Consider the following 17,632-nt stretch of genomic DNA (forward strand, 5'->3'; position numbering starts at 1 on the left):
TGTCCGCATGAAAAAGACATGAGGTTTGAATGCTGGTGACGGCATCCTACCGTATTTCACAAGAGAGATTAAATAGTCTAAAGTAGCATTTTTGGATGTTCACATTGTGTGTCAAGGATGCATAGACTCTAGCACTAGGGCAGTGTTTCAAATTTCCTTTCTTGTATGGATGGAGAATGCATTATTGTCCATGTACAAGTCTGCTTCTGGACCATATTTATAATCCATTTCATGGGCTATTTGTCAAACATATTCTTTAATTAATAGTCATTAATAAATTTTAAAGATTACTTTCTGTACCTTGATTTTATGAAAAAAAGCTTTATTCTCGTTTTTGCAAAAAATAAGTAGAAAGTACCACTTGCCACATGACGTGCAATTAATACTTTATTGGACCACTAAACGTATGCTTTAATAGCCATTTTAAGAACATCTATTTACATGTGTATCCACTTTCATATTCACAGTCATTATCAATATGTTTGCATCTATGACTTAAACGTGTGTGCAGCTATATATTTAGGTCAAGGACATAATTAATGGCCTGTTTGAGGGTCAAACAGCATATAAATTCTAAATAAATAAGAAAGCACAATTAACATATTTTAAAAAATGATAAATATTATACAAAAGTCAGTTTTAACTCTTAATCCTTGAAGATTTTATTCATTAGATATACATCCAGGATCCGGCTCTTAATTACTCCTTATCATGCCGAAATAGATATTTATGTCTCGCTCTAGCAAAATAATTTTATATACATAGATACACATATATTTATATACATATAGATATACATGTATATGATATATATATGCATACATATAGATATGCCTACATACATACATACATACATACATACATACATACATATATATATATATATATATATATATATATATATATATATATATATATGTGTGTGTGTGTGCGCGCGCGCGCGCGCGCATGCATGCATGCATAAGAGAGAGATAAATATTTATACTCTTCATCATTTTCCAATAAAGGAAGCCTTCATGAAGCTTTTCTTTATTATTTGGAGCAACAACTAACCTCTAGCAATATGGTTGCTCAGAGACAAGCAATAAGTGCAATTTTGTCACATACGGACTACAAGTAATGGCCTTCGAGGCTAAATTTGATGTCATGGATAAAGCACACTTTTCACCTGCAAGTATAATAATTAATATAATCCATAAAATTTATCCCGAGTATATGCACTGCACGGGATCACAACTACTTCTATACTTCCCGAAAAATAATATATAGTTTCAAAGGGTCCATTATTTTGACAATATGTGTGGTTAAAACCATAATGCACAGGACTAAGCTACACCAAACTTCCCTGTAGATAGCAATGCTCGCCCAAAAGCACGGGTATTAATACTCTAGGATGAGTTAATGTACCGACAATGAATTGCAAACCCTTACAAATGTATTTTTTGAGCATTTTTAAAATGCTCAAATATAACATTTATAGATATTCTATATACTGGCAGGAAACGACCATAAAATATTTTTGCAGTGTAGACTTTCCAACCACATCCAAATGTGCGAATTGCAATGCCAAAAAAATTTAAATAACTAAATTCTAGGCCTTTTCTCATCTCTACAATTTTGAAATCATATTCCTTTCTTTTGTCTTTTTGGTAAGAAAAAAGAAAAGGTTACTTTTATTTTCCCGCTCATGAGCAGATTTTATTCTCGCCAAGATGACCACCCCCATGGACATGATCAAAGCTTTAGGACTTGCTTGGTCCATGAAAAAAAAATTTTCTTACTAAAATGTCTTTTCTAAAAAACTGTTGTCTCAATATATGATGCTTGAAAAAAATAATTTTTGTATATTTGATTTATCATGAAAATGTGATATATTTTAGAGAATGATTTATATTTGGTTGAATATTTATTTTTTTTAAAAAAAATTTCTATCAAATATCTGTTATATCCTTGATAAAAGAAAAGACCTAATTATCCTATTCTATGCAAAAATTTAAGAACACATTTGAGAAAAAATAAATAAATTCTTATCCATGCAAATTGAACTTTTCCATATCCCATATAAGTTGTTCTTTTTCACAATATGAAAATGTTATTTCTATATGAATATCATTTTTCATCTTTTTTTTTTTTAATTCCAACTAAATATAATTTTTTTAAATTTTTTCATTCACCATATTTTTTCTTCCTCCTCTTCCCGCGAACCAACCGCCTGCCTACCCTCGAGCCGATTGTTTAGGTGACATGCCACCGCATTATCCCCCCAAGTGGTGGGCTCCGAGAGTTATGAAAAGTATACATAATATATAAATGATGATGGCTTGTGGTAAAAGCATTTTTTTCAAAAGAGAAAATTGTAATAAATTCACAGGCATGAAATTATAAATCTCTTGCCAGTTAAAGATCGCAAGTACTGGATAATAGCCGGGAGTAAGGTATGAAGTTTGTTGTTGTTTCACCATCATTCATTTGGTGTTCCGCCATGAACTCCCATTCCATGTGAAGATTTTTTCAGCTCGCTAGCCAATCAACAAGTCTTTTGATGGTCATATAGAGATTTGGGTTTAACTTTTGTTTCTTCACCATAGTTAGAGGGTTTAGCATAGATAATGATGGCAACACTGCCGCAGAGATTGAGGCGGCAATGACTGTACGACAAAATGATGGTGTGGCAAAGGTGACGAGGGTGGAGAATGCAATAGTTGTGATAGGATGATGATAGCGATTACAATAGTGGTGATAGAGATAACAGTACTAAAAGCGATGATAATAGTTGTAAAAATATTTATAGTGACAATATTCACAATAGCAGTAGTAAAAATGACAATGATGGTAGATAAGATAATAGTAGTGATGGTAGAATGATAAAGGTGATCGTGAAGATAGTATTGTTGCTAGTGCTGGTAAATGACATGAATTTTTTATATTTGAAAGTAATAAAATAATTTTTTTCTTTCATATTTCTATAAATAATGAAAATAGTTTTTTTAAATAAAAAATAGCACCAAATATATTTTTTATCTTAATTTCTATATATGATTTTATTTTGTAATGAAAAAATAAAATTAAAAAATATTACCAAATAGATTTTAAGATGTTTGTCATTTACTCCTATCTAATGTAACAATTTAGGACTTCACCCAAAAAAGCCAACCAAAATATATTATTTAGATTTTTTGATCTTATATAAATATATACGTCCTAAGATTTTTCTAGTGAATAACTAATGTAAGACTAAATACATGTCACATCTAATATTATTTTTAGTAAATATTTGATCCTACAAACTTTTTTTTTCAAGTTATCTATTCTCAAATGGCTATATTTTTTTTTCAAAAATAAGACTATGATATTATTCTCGGTGGTCATGCATACCCCTCTGCTCATAAGTAAGAAGGCGTTAGGGTTAGATACATAATTTTTCGAACGTAATTTGCTTTTAATAAGATTTATGAGTTCAAGTCTCAAACCAGCCTAGATGCTTAATACATAAGTGAGATTCGGACGTTAAAAAAGTTATCTTTTTTTTTTTTTGCTGAAAAAAATTATCTTCTTAATATTAAAGCTGGTAATAGGTTAGATTGGGTTGATTTTTCTTTTAGTAAAATTTGGGCCGGCTGAAAAATCATCAACTAGTATGTTATTTATTGGTAGTTGGATTAAAAGGAATTTACATCAAGTTCATTTACTATTATTTGTACTGGTACACGACCTATAAACATAATCAAGACCAACCATATATATTTTGAAAAAAATAAGAATAAAACAGGGCGAAGAAGAGGCTAGTTATGTTTAGGCACCTAAAAGAGAGTAGCTAGTTAAAGTGGAGAGAATCTGACGAAGTATGAACGTACCTCCACTTTTCGTTGGTACATTCTGTGCGCTCTTGAATATGTACGCGTCCTTACCATCTAAAGTAAACATTAACTAGTCCATTATCTGGCGCGCAGTTACGTCTGTCCTAAGATTCTGATCTCAACTTTAACGGCTTATCCAACCCATTATGTCCTGTTTGTCTAAAGTCTAAACCCTAACCCCTTGCATTTATAAAGAGGCTGGGATGTATGAGACAATATGTGACGACAAAGAACCACATCCACAAAGATGAGTCAAAAAGATTTCATTTCCTTACATCCGCATAATTATTCAAAATCTACTCAATACATAATTAATTTTAAACTGAATAAATACTCATATAAATTTTAACTTTTTTCTTTCTTTTAAATCATGGCATCTTCACCTAACTAATGATCTAAATTTATTCAATTAATCCACCACAAAATCTAATCATACATATCAAAATCAATTTAGGATCTATTCAAATGGACCGATACTACAATATCTCTTAGTTTATATGGGTCATATGCTGAAATGCTCTGATGCCATGACCTAGTATCTCTGATGGATGAATTTTAAAGAATACTGATCATTGGCAACTAGGGATGGAACTGGACTGGGCTGAGCCGAGCCATACCCCTACTTCTACTCGAGTCCGGCTTGATATTTTTTTCAGACTTTGGACCGAACTTAAGTTTGAAAACTTTTGAAAATTTCATAATTGAGCCCGAGCTTAGTCCAAACCTAATTGAGCCAGCCTATTTCACTAGAAATGACTTAAGTCTAGATAATATTTAGAACCCATAATTGAAAGGAAGCAAATTTCACTTTAAAAATAGAATAGGGTGTTAGAAATATATACTAAGTTACGATCCAAGAAAAATTTCATAGACCTTTGTAGACAAAGAGCCCAAATTTGTAATGGCAACACCAAACAAACCCACATTCCCATTTCAAATATCTAATTCAAAGCATAGCTGAAGAATAGATATTAAAACCCTAGCAAATAACTCCCAAGTCTCTAAAAAAATCTCACTTTCTCCATCCCCAGATCCCAAACCAATGGTGAAAGAAAGAAAGGACCCGATTGAACTATGGGCCCTCCCTTGTGTGTTGTACCCCAATTTGCTAGTTTCATTGCCAACTAGATTCTCTTCGATACCCTCGATGCCACCGCTACTGAATTTGGCAGCGGAGGATACATCTCTATCCACATCATTGACTTCGAGATGGGGCTTGGAAGCAGTGATCTTCCCTTGCTTAGGACATCGCCACCCAAAACCACACCACCTATGTGCCTCCACTAGGATGAATAATCATTGTCATTGCGGAGGAGACCCACGAGACTGCCCTCACTGTCGAGAACCTCCGCAACTTTGGCTGTGGCCTCCACCTCTGCCTTGTCAAGGCCCTTCCTCTCTCTTAAGCCTTAACAATTCAATATGTGGAGGATTGGAGCAGAGGAGATAAAATCGTAAAAGGCTAGGTTCAGGCTAACCTGCAGGCCGTGAATGGATTTGGACTCGACTAGGCTAATGGTATACCCAAGTCTAGCAAAAAAATCAAATGGGCTCTACTTATTAGCCTAAACCAAGTCTAAAATAAGTTAGGCCTAGTACGAAGCTTGCCTCGAAGTTTGTCCGACTTGAGCCTAGTTCCAACCTTATTAGAGACTGACAAATGGCAATAACAAATTGCCAGATTGGACTTTGGTGTGGCTGACGGTGGTAGAGGTGGAGAGAAGAAATTGAGGAGAAAATAAAAAACCCTAGGCCCCAAGCCAATGGATGGAAGTTTGGATTTGGGATTCTATTGGGACACTTAAGGAGAAAAAGAGCCCAGACCGCCCATTTAGCCATTTCTGATGATTTTGGTCTAACTTAATTGAACTAAATTTGACTAAGCCTACTTGCTTATGTGCTTGAGCCCAAAGCTTAGGCACAGGTGTCAATGATATACCCGACCCCAACTTGAAAAAATGGGCTCTATATCTAAGCCCAAACCTGGATATTGTTTAGGCTTAGCTCGTAGCCCAACCTATCGGGTTGCCTAATGGACTTAGGGTAGATATGAGCCCATTTCTAGCCCTAATATCAACTCAAAATCGAGGTAATGGTATTACTACAATAACAATACTTCTAGCATAATATATTTATAATGATTGTCATGACAAGCTTATAAAATAAAGTAAAAATATATAGCCATGTACTTAATTCATTAACTTAAGAAAGGTATATATAAATTCAACTAACCCTAGTTTTCTTTCTACTTAGCCTATAGTCCCCATCTAATCTACTCTTAGGCATTTGAAAAATATAGAAAGAGATGAGCGAGCTAAAACTCAGGAAGTAACCTACCTCTACTTAGATCTAGGGGTTGCAATTTTGTCCAATGTGTCGGGTACTTGATCCGATCTGACCTAATCCGAATGTAGTGGATTTTATCCGATCCGATTAAAATTCGAAGAAGGTATGAGATGTAGAAAAAATCTGAACCAGATTCGAATCAAATATGGATAACGATATGCTCCACCTCGATATATATATATATATATATATATATATATATATATATATATATATATATATATATATATATATATATATATATATATATATATATATATATATATATATATATATATATATATATATATATATAAAGACCCACCAGAAAGCCCTATCCATTGTATGCTTCCCTATTCGACTACTCCAAGCCTCCCATATGATTGAGACTCCTAAGGATGGAAATAATTGGGGAAAAAATAGAGAAAAGGTAAGCTTTTTTGCCGCTCCAAGCCTTCCACCTAATTGAGACTTTAAGGATGAAAGAATAGGAAAAAAAATCAAGAAAACCTTCCTATTCAGTTGCTTCAAGCCTCCCGCCTAATTAAGACTCCTTAGGATGGAAACAATAAAGAAAAAATTGGGAGAATCATAGGCAAAATCCATGCAAACAAAGGAAAGATGAAAAAATCTAAAAGGTAAGACTTTTTCCCTCTTTCTTTTCCTTTTTGCTTATTTTCTCTTCATTTCATTCTCTTTTTCAGAGATTTGTGGGGAGATTTTTCTCTTTTCGCTTTCTTTTATTTTCATGTCATTCTATTTTTGGGAGATCCATAGAGAAGGAGAGCACCTAAGGGAGATTAAGGGGGGATCTTGGGTGAGTTGTGGTGGGGGGAGTTGGTCTCTTAGGTTTTGAGAGCTTAGTCTTAGTAGAAGGATGATTGTTTGTAGGATTTGATGATTTTTGTAAGGCCTAGTCTGACTCGACTTGACCCGATCCGACTCGATAGGATGGGTATACCCGATTTGATCTAACCTAATCTGTATCCTTTATTTTATCCGATCTGATCCAACTTGAGATGGGTGTGGGTATAGATTCTTAATAGTGAGACAGATATAGGTATTGATCAATTCGGTCCAAATCTGACCCATTGCCACCCCTACTTAGATCAAGCATATTATGCATAAAATATTAATTTTTAAATATAATAATTTTAATTATAACTAAAATATTTCAAAAAATATAAGATATAAAGTATGTCAACATGAATTTCATAATATCTAATGCATCTATCAACATAAATTCAAAATACTTAATATAACTTATCAAGAAATAAATTTTCAAATCAAAGTGTGTAAATCATCCACTCTCTCTTAGCCTTATGACTACGATCAGTTCCGTGACAAGGTTTGAAAGAGACTAGCTCTTCTATACATAATATGTTGCTTCCTAGTATATGCTAGCGATTAGCCCATTTAGATAAGCTTGAGAGAGACTAGTTCTGTTTCACACGGCTACTATTTACTCCATGACAAGGCATTAAGATTAGCTATGGAGTATAGAAGATGCTGTTCATCAACATGAGCCAATAATGGACCGTAACTAGCTAAGTCCGAAAGGAACTAACCTGAAAGTAATTAGCCCTAACTAGCTAGGATTAGAAGAATTAATTTCTGAATGTGTGGTCAATGATCAATCCACTGGCTAGGCTCAAATCATTGTTAGACTAGAGAGTAACCAATAAATCCATTTCAAAATCGATTTATATATATTGACACTATTCTTTCAAATCAATATTAAAATAGGATTTAATATCTTGTTTCAAATACTGTATTGTGCAAATTAGTTATCATACTAAATAACATGTTCAAATATCCATGTAGCTTCAAAATAGGTTCTAATATTTTGTTCAAATTCTGTTGTGCAAGTCATTCATCATACTCATGGTCATGCTCAAGTAAAATACTTCATGCTTGATTTGTAGTTTTAAAATTATTTTTATCCAAAGCAAGAGGAATATTTAATCAAAATAAATATACACAAATAATTTTTATAAATTTTAATTTCATAGATATACCCCCATACAACATACATTTCTAAATTTGAGTATATGGCATGCATTATAAAATCATTAGTGATAGAGGTACTTATAAATCATTTCTAATAGAGGTACTTATAAATCAAATCATGATGTACTAAGGATATCTGCAATTAGGTTACACAAGACTTAGATTGAATATATAAATGATTAAATTTTCTCTGAAGTAAATACTTATATTATTTTAAAATCTTGAAAATCTCCAAGTTTGCTGGACTCATCCGGGAGTCGATATCTCAAAATTATTTTAGATCAAAGGTTGTAATCCCAGATACATTAACCAGTAGCCAAGATCTAGATGCACATCCTCAAGGCTAAAACTAACCTCTAGGGTTGCCAACTATGTTTTTGTTCAAGAGGAGTTCACGGTCACTAGAGTCAAGACCCTCTCATGCATGACTTTTGGTGTGGCTATAGGATAGATAGAGGACACTCCCCATTGGCCTCACTAGCACTTGAGAGAGAGAGAGAGAGATTAAAAAGAGATAGAGAGGTAGAAAGAGAAAAAGAAGAGAGAGAGCGACAATGAGAGAAAGGGTATAAGAGAGAGTGAGAGGTAGGGGATGAAGCTTCCATGTGAAGAAATAGAGAGAAGGTGGGACAGACAGAGGAGGAGAAGAAGGGAATGGGGCTCATCATCAAGGTAACATTAGTCCTTGAAAATGCTTTTATGTGCATCGGGGAAGCAAGGACGGCCCTATGCTAGCTACACTATAAGAAAATAGTGTATTAGCGACGGCTTTTAGCGACGGTAAATAAGCCATCATTAATAGCAATATTTACCGACCATATTTTACAACGAAAATTAATTCTGTTGCTAAAAGACTGATGACTTATTAGCGATGGCTTATTTGGTTATTAGCGACGGCACTACCGTGGCTATAAATTTAATTTTAAATAATTAGTATTAGCGACAGCTGTAGTGATGTAAACTAGCTGTCACTAATAATCTATTCTAAAAATCCTCCCATCCCCAATCACTCGGTTTCCATTTTCACCGCCCCCTAATCCCTTACCTCTGGTCCCCGTTCTTCCCCCTCCACACTGTCGAAGGCCTCGTCCCCATGCTCGAGCTCCCTTGCTGCCGTCCCCACCTTGGATGTGGCATCCTTATGTCGAATCAGTCATCTTCGAGCCCACATCTTCCCCCTTCTTCCCCACCTCCCCCCTATTCCCTCGGTGCAGTTGAAAGCTCGTCTTCACCCCGTCCCAGTGCCTCAGCCTCCCCCTTCTTCCCCCGTCATCATACCAGCATCAGATCAGGTGTCCTTGCATCAGATCAGGCTTCCCCTTATCGGATCTGTTGTCCCCTGCCTCGCCCCCATCTTCCCACACCGTGCCGTCGGAATGCTGCGCCACGGTCCCCTACCGCCTCCTCTTCTTCCCTGTGTCGTCTGGTGAGTATTAGCGACGGTGAGTTATCACCACATGTTGTTCTCTCCTCTTTAAATTTTTAATATTTAAATTTAGATTTATCAAATTTATTTAAATTTATAATATTTGATATAATTTGTGCATGGAAAGCGCATTCTCGATCAATGGTAAGATCCGGACAAGCGTCGCTGCCGTATGAAATTTCTTGCATCCAGTGGTGCTCTCGAGAGGTGGAACCACTCCGGAGAGCTCTTCGACTAAAGTAGCCCCATTGCCTTCGATGATAGGAGTTTGAGGTTGGGCCACCATCGGACTATCTCTGGCCCGCTCATCTACTCCAGTGGCCACGGGAGTAGCTCGATGAGTTTTTTGATGACCCATGTACTTTCAATGAAGAACATCTACCCCTTGGGGGTAATCAGCAAGATCCGAACGGCGATATTGATAAGCTTGCTTCTGATCCATCACAAATAATATGGATTGGTCTGATTGGATTCAAACTAGGCTCGGACCTCATATTTTAAAAAATTTTTGGATCTAGGTCCAGCTTGAAGCCCGAAAAAATTTTTCGAATCGAGCTCAAGTAGGGGTGTGGCCTGACCCAGCTCGGCCTGTTTTCAATCCTATTTACAATACTGCTCGATACTTTAAAACCTTCAAGATAAAATTTGCCTAGATTCCATACTGATGTGCTAGCACGGCCTAGATGTCTGATGCATCCCAAGTCCGTATGCATGGGATGTGCATTCCGACCCTCCCTATTTGTAATGCTGCTTGATACTTTGAAACCTCTTAATTTAAAAATTTTAAAAATATTATACTACATAGAACCATAGATCCATCTTTTGATTAATATTTATATTCTACAGCATCTGTATATTTATATATATTTGTACGGATAGGAGAGTTATGTACATTAGTCAATTGATTGTCCAGTATAGATAGTTTGAAAAATATAATTAATTCTATAGGTTATTACAGTAATCAAATGGTATAGTGAGAGTTCGAAAAAAATTTTAAATAGTATTTTTTTTTAGTTCTCCTTACACATCTTATGCTATGTGGGGAAGAATTAAGAGAAGATGCTGTCAAAATTTTTTTCGACCTTTATTGCATATCATTTGATTACTGTATTTGACTTATAGAATTAATGTAATTTCTGAATAGAATAAGACTTTCTATACCTATTAATTGATGGTAGGATGTAATTATTATATAAGCTATTCGAAATGATAAAATAATCATATAGTAATTGTCTTGTATTCGTATATGCAGAATCTTTAGGTAGTGTGCCATAGACCATAGTTGGATAGACCGTCGAGTAGTCGATGGGGCAATTTCTATTAGATACAAGGAGAGTGTAGAGTACCTCTATGATTATACTTTTGAGAATGCTGCACTCTTATATCAAGGGTGGGCTCATTGTCCTTGTAAGAGATATGGAAAAAGAGAAATACTTAATGGGATACAATGACTATCTATTTATATAAGAGTGGATTTATACCTAACTACAAGCATTAGTACCTGCATCAAAAGATGTAGGAGACAGTTGTAAAGATTAGAAATAAGCAAAATAGGAACACAGATAGAATGGTTGATATGATTATGGATGCTACTGGTCTTAAATTTAATTGAGATGTAGAGAATGATCCAAAAGCTGGTAGCAGTGATTTTTATCGTATGCTGAGAGATATTGATGAACCACTATGATTGAAATGTAAAACACATACTATATTATTGGTTGTATCAGTTATTGAGGCCGAGTTTAATATGATGGTCAACTATTATGATAGGATGATTGCAATCATAAATAAAATGCTACCGAAGGATGAAAAGCTTGTTAGAAGTTTCTATGCTTCAAAAAAAAATGATGAAAAGATTAGGCATGGGATACGAGAAGATAGATGTATGTCGTAATAATTGCATGTTTTTCTATAAGAATGACCAACTAAAGAGCGCATGTGACATATACAGTGAAAGCCGATTTAAGCTGAGGCAAGAGGGTAAGAATCAAAAAGACATACCATACAAGGTTCTTCAATATTTTTTCTCACTCCTAGGCTTTGAAGGCTCTACTTGTCTAAGAGTACTGTCAAACAGAAGAGATGGCATAAAAAAGAGATTCGTAAGCACTCCAATATAATGACTCATCTGTTAGACAGTGAGGCATGAAAGAAATTTAATGCTTGCCATCCGTTATTTGCTCAGAAATCATGTAATATCAAACTAGATCTATCTACCAATAGGTTTACACCATTCAGTCATACAGCGACTCCTTATTCATGTTGGCCAATCTTTATTACTCCATACAATCTGCCATCTGAGATATGCATAAAAGAATATAATATCTTTCTTACATTAGTTATTCCTAGACTACGACATCCTAGTAGAAGCATTGATGTATATCTAAGGCATCTTATTGATGAGTTAAAATTTTCATAATCCAAAGACATACTTATTTTTGATGTATCAAAGAAGCAAAATTTTATAATGAAGACTGTATTAATATGGATTGTTAGCGATTTTTCTGCTTATGGGATACTATCAAGATGGAGCACTCATAAAAAGTTGGTATATCCCTATTGCATGGAGAATACAAAAATATTTTAACTTGAGCATGATCGTAAGCCCTACTGGTTCGATTATCATCGTCAATTTTTCTTCGAATATTATCCATTTCGAATGCAGCAGGACGATATCAGGAGGAATAAAATAGAGAAAGATGAGACACCCCTGTGACTCAGTGGTATGAAAGTATCTCAGAGGATATTCCAACTGGATGAAGTCCAGTTTGGCATACTATTTGATATGCAGAAATCTTGGGGGGTCGGTAGAATTCATAACTGGGTGAAGCACAGTATTTTTTGAAAATTACCATACTGAACCACCAATTTGATCTGTCATAACCTTGACGTAATGCACATTAAGAAGAATATATTTGATAATATTTTCTATACTATTATGGATCTCAAGGGCAAGATGAAGGACAATCCCAAGACTTGAGCAGATATGAAAAACATATGCAAGCATCCTCTATCAGAGCTGCTTGAGATGTCTCTAAGGAAAATTTTGAAGCCGAAAGTATCTTACAGCTCAATGAGAGAGCTATTGAAGGATGTATATAAATGGTATAAAAATTTTAAATTCTCAGATAGTTATGCAAGTAATCTAGCTTAATGCATCAATATCAAAGATTGCAGGTTCTATGGGCTAAAGAGCCATGATTGCCATATCTTCATGCAATAATTACTCCCATTAGCTTGGCATGATCTCCTTTCCAACCCCATATAGAGTTTTTTGATCGAGCTTAGTCTTTTTTTCAAAGATATTTGTGTTACCGAACCATCCACTGACCATATTTTTAGTCTTGAGGTTAGTAGTGTAGAGACTATATACAAGTTGAAGAAGATATTCTCTTCTAATTTTTTCAACTCTATGAAGCACCTCATGATTCATCTGGCATATGAAGCTAGGGTCGAGGGATTAGTGCAGTACAGGTGGATGTATCCATTTGAAAGATACATACACAGTCTCAAGAAGAAAGTAAAAAATAAGGTCAGAGTCGAAAGTTCTATTGTAGAGGCTTGCATAATTGAAAAAATTTTTAATTTTAGCTAACACTATTTTAATCTTAGTATGCAGACAAAGCTAACTCAAATGGGTCGAAATGATGATCGTGGTGGTGAGGGATCAAAGACGGAGATCTCAATATTTGCCTATTTCGTTCATGAATTTGGGCACGAAGTTCGTCGGATATTAACCGATACTGAAATTTGATAAGCAGAGACATATTTTGCTAAACTGTGAGGAGGTCGACCCATATATTGAGTAAGTATCTATCACAATCTTAACTCTTTAATCACTTATTATCTTATACTTACCTTATGCATGTATGGGCAATATGATAAGATGCTGAGATGAGACAATCCGAGGATAAGCGAAGAATCAATTTCCACTCAACGCTCTCAAAATATTACAAATTGGTTCCACCAATTGATAAGCGACTATTGTCATTTTATTTATTTTAATTTCTTTCAATTTATTCTTTTTATAATATGCAGATCATGCAAGGGGGCAAATGCATACCAAAGAAGCTAAGACCATTAGGTTACAGGCCATCAAAATATGTGGCATGCTATAATGGCTGTAACGTGAATGGTTTTAAATTTCATACCTAGCAATATGGATATCATAAGAGTACAATAAATAGTGATGTATGTATAAAGGGTAGCTGGTGGGCAAAGGTGAAGAGTGACTACTATGAAATCATCGAAGAAGTGATCAAGTTAACTTATCTTGGAGATAATAATGGTTGGATTTTAGATATTTTACATGCAGATTTCAAAATAATTTTGAATACAAGTAGCGAAAGATAAGATTAAATTAGATTTAATCCTATGTATGCATAGATCTAAATCAAATGCCTATAGATATAGTTCATATGATAATAAATAAGATATTAAGTATCTGATTTCAGAGAATAAAATTAATTTATGATTAAATCACATATATAAATCATAAAACTCTTTTTCGAATCTAAATCTGTGAATATCTTCAAGTTCTGTTATAGCCGCGTACATGTTCGATCTCCATGGGTATCCACACGAGGCCTGATCTGATCGGAGGTTCTTTATTCTCCCTGAGGTGGTAGCTCCTTTTCAAAGAATGCTTCATTGATGGTTGAACAAGGTCTCCTTCAATCTCTAAGATAATCTTAAGATAGAAAAAGAAAGGAGGAAGAAGAAGATACAAGAGAGGAAGAACTCTTCTCTCTCCCTTTGCTCTCAAAGACCTTATGCCCAATAAGACTCACACCCTAATATTTTTCCATGCCCCAAGCTCTCTATTTTGTGCATGAGATCTGATCTCAAGTCTGGTTTCTAACATCCCATGACACCTCCTTAAATAGACCTCCAATTAGTTGGTTTAGATTAGGATTGAAAGATCCTAACCTAACCAAACTAGGAGTCCTATTTTGGTTCAAAACCATATCTGATCTAATCCAAATTAAATCAGATTAAAGGAAAGAGAGAAAGGACATGTAAGGGAGTTGGTGTGAAGGTTTTTGTCACACAAAACCAAGGGATGTGCTTCCTTATGATGTGAGGTTGTTTTTGGTGCAAGAAAGAGAATCCCAATCCAACTGGGATTCCTAATAGGGGCTGTTTTGAATTGATTTTGATCTTAACTAACTCTTGGCTCAAATTCTAACTAACTTAGAAATAGGTTATAACCAATTAGCTAATTAGGTCTAAGTCTAATTTAACCTAATTAGGCCCCTAATTCAATTAGGAAATCAATTGAATCAAATCCCTATCAAACTAGGGATTGATTTCTTAAATATAAGATTATCTTATAATCAATGGGACTTGATCCAATCAAATTCAAATTAAATAAAATTAAATTCTATTTAATTAAATTTAATTCTAATCTTATTGATCAATCAGATTGAGCCCTATTGTAATCCGATTGCAAATTAAATCCTCCAAAAATTCACTAACCCTTACTGAATTGAACATTGCAACTATTGTATTGAATTAATCATCAATCAAATTGATAATTAAATCTTATTACAATTCATAATTATAATTCAAATATCTGATTAGTTAAAAAACTTTTTTTATGTGTGATCCTATAGATTTTTATTCTGTCTGGTAGTGAGATATATCATGATCTCTATCATAGTATCATCAAAACTCTATTTGATGGATTAGAATACTTCTAACCATGCCCATCAAGGATCATCGATTCAGAATGATCTAAGTGAATTTTCACAATCCACTAGTGACGCCTAGCAACATGTAGTGACAATCTAGCAGAATAAAAAATAGAATCTCTAGGTGTAATTAGCATGTGATTTAGTTTCTATATCATGAGTTCTGACAAAATGAAGGTTATGAAAACTCGTTAAACTCTTTCATCTGTCATATGAAAATTTTGATTAGCTTAAATCCAGATGTCATACCCATGGAAACTCCTTTCCATCCATCAGCTTGCTGTGGCCATAGACTATGGATTTAGCTTCTCAAATTTCATAGGACTACTCTTTATCTACTAAGATCGATAGATCCCTTCTAAGTATGCATCCTACTTCTACAGTGAACCTATTACAGCCAACATACACGATAAAGATCCAAATGACTAGGAGATCATATTTATATGCAGTCAAACTATAACAACCTCACTGTGAGCAGCCGAGGCACCATAGGTTAAGAAACCACTCACACCACTACAGTATTGAGATGATCACTGATGAGTGAGTAGACATCCATGCGATCTCTCGTATGGCATGCTCAGTGTCGATGTTCTCTAATAACCACCCGCACTCTCGCTCAATATCTCCACACCATAGATTTAAGACTCATCTATCTCGAAAGAAGCGATCCATGCGTCAATCTATCCGGATCAATCACCATCCCTATGATGATTCATAGATCAAGAGCAATTTTAAGAATTAATTATGCATGTCTCAAATCTAAACTCTTTAGAATATGTATCTTTAAATTATTAATTTCTTAGATGATTCTCAAACACATAATACAAAAATGGATAAAATTATCCACTTTATTGATAAATTAATAATTTAAGTATAAATATATGTCTCAAAATTTATTACAATGTGTCTGCCATATTGGCTTCTAGAATATACATCCAACAATCTTTCATCTGATCTAAAGCCAATTGGCCACTAATTTTAATCCCATCTTCTCAAGGTGGACTTCAATCTTCGGCTGGCTCAACTACTTTATTAGTAGGTTTACTATGTTATCCATGGGGTCTACTCTTCGCACCTTGATGAAATTTATTCTCGAGGTAGTTGCGTATAATATGGAACCGCCACTTGATGTATTTGGACTTCTGATGAGACTTTGGCTCCTTAGCTAGTGCTATGGCACCGTTGTTGTCACAGTAGAGTAGGATGGCATCTGATGTCATTACTTCAAGTTCTGTGATAAATTTCTTATACCAAAATACTTTCTTTGCATCATCCAAGGCAGCAACATATTCAGCTTCTATTGTTGAGTCCGCAATGATAGATTACTTGAAACTTTTTCAGCTTGTGGCTCCTCCGTTGCATACAAACATACTTCCTGATGTAAACTTTCTATTATCAGGATCAAACATAAAGTCTGAATCAGTGTATCCTTCAATCTTCAACTCCAATCCTCCTCCATAGACCAACAACAGAACTTTAGTTCTTTTCAAGTACTTAAGGATGTTCTTCACAGCTATCCAGTGTTCTTCTCCTGAATTCGACTGATACCTGCTCGTGATACTCACAGCAAGGATAATATTTGATTGAGTATAAAGTATGACATACATAAGGCTCCCTATAGTCGAAGCATGAGAAATCCTGCTCATATGCTCTAGCTCCTCATGTGTGCTTGGATACATCTTCTTGGAAAGAGTTATGCCATACCTAAGAGGTAGAAGTCCTCTTTTAGAATTCTTCATGCTGAACCTTTTCAGTACTTCCTCTATATACATTTTCTGTGACAGGTCAAGCATCCTTCTAGATCTATCTCTATAGACTTTTATTCTTAAAATATAAGATGCTTTTCCTAGGTCTTTCGTGGAGAATTTCTTAGACAACCATCTTTTGACCGAGGTCAGCATAGAAATGTCATTCTCAATAAGGAAGATGTCATCCACGTATAGTACAAAAAATATGACAGTGCTCCCATTGATCGTCTTGTATACATAAGGTTCCTTCTCATTTTTGATGAAATCAAATGATTTGATCGCATCATTAAAATGAGTGTTCCAGCTTCGAGAAGCTTGCTTTAATTTATAAATAAATTTTTGCAGCTTGCAAACTTTGTGATCTCCATCACTGAAAATAAAACCTAAAGACTGCTCTATATAGATATCTTCCTCAAAATATCCATTCAGAAATACAATTTTTACGTCCATCTGTCATATCTCATAATCGTAGAAAGCTGCATAGCAAGCAGTGTGTAGATGGATTTAAGCATGGCCACAAATGAAAAGATATCCTGATAGTCAATGCCTTCATGCTGACTATTATTCTTCACC

This window comes from Elaeis guineensis, chromosome 5 (genome assembly GCF_000442705.2).
Source record: "Elaeis guineensis isolate ETL-2024a chromosome 5, EG11, whole genome shotgun sequence".
Taxonomy (NCBI): domain Eukaryota; kingdom Viridiplantae; phylum Streptophyta; class Magnoliopsida; order Arecales; family Arecaceae; genus Elaeis; species Elaeis guineensis.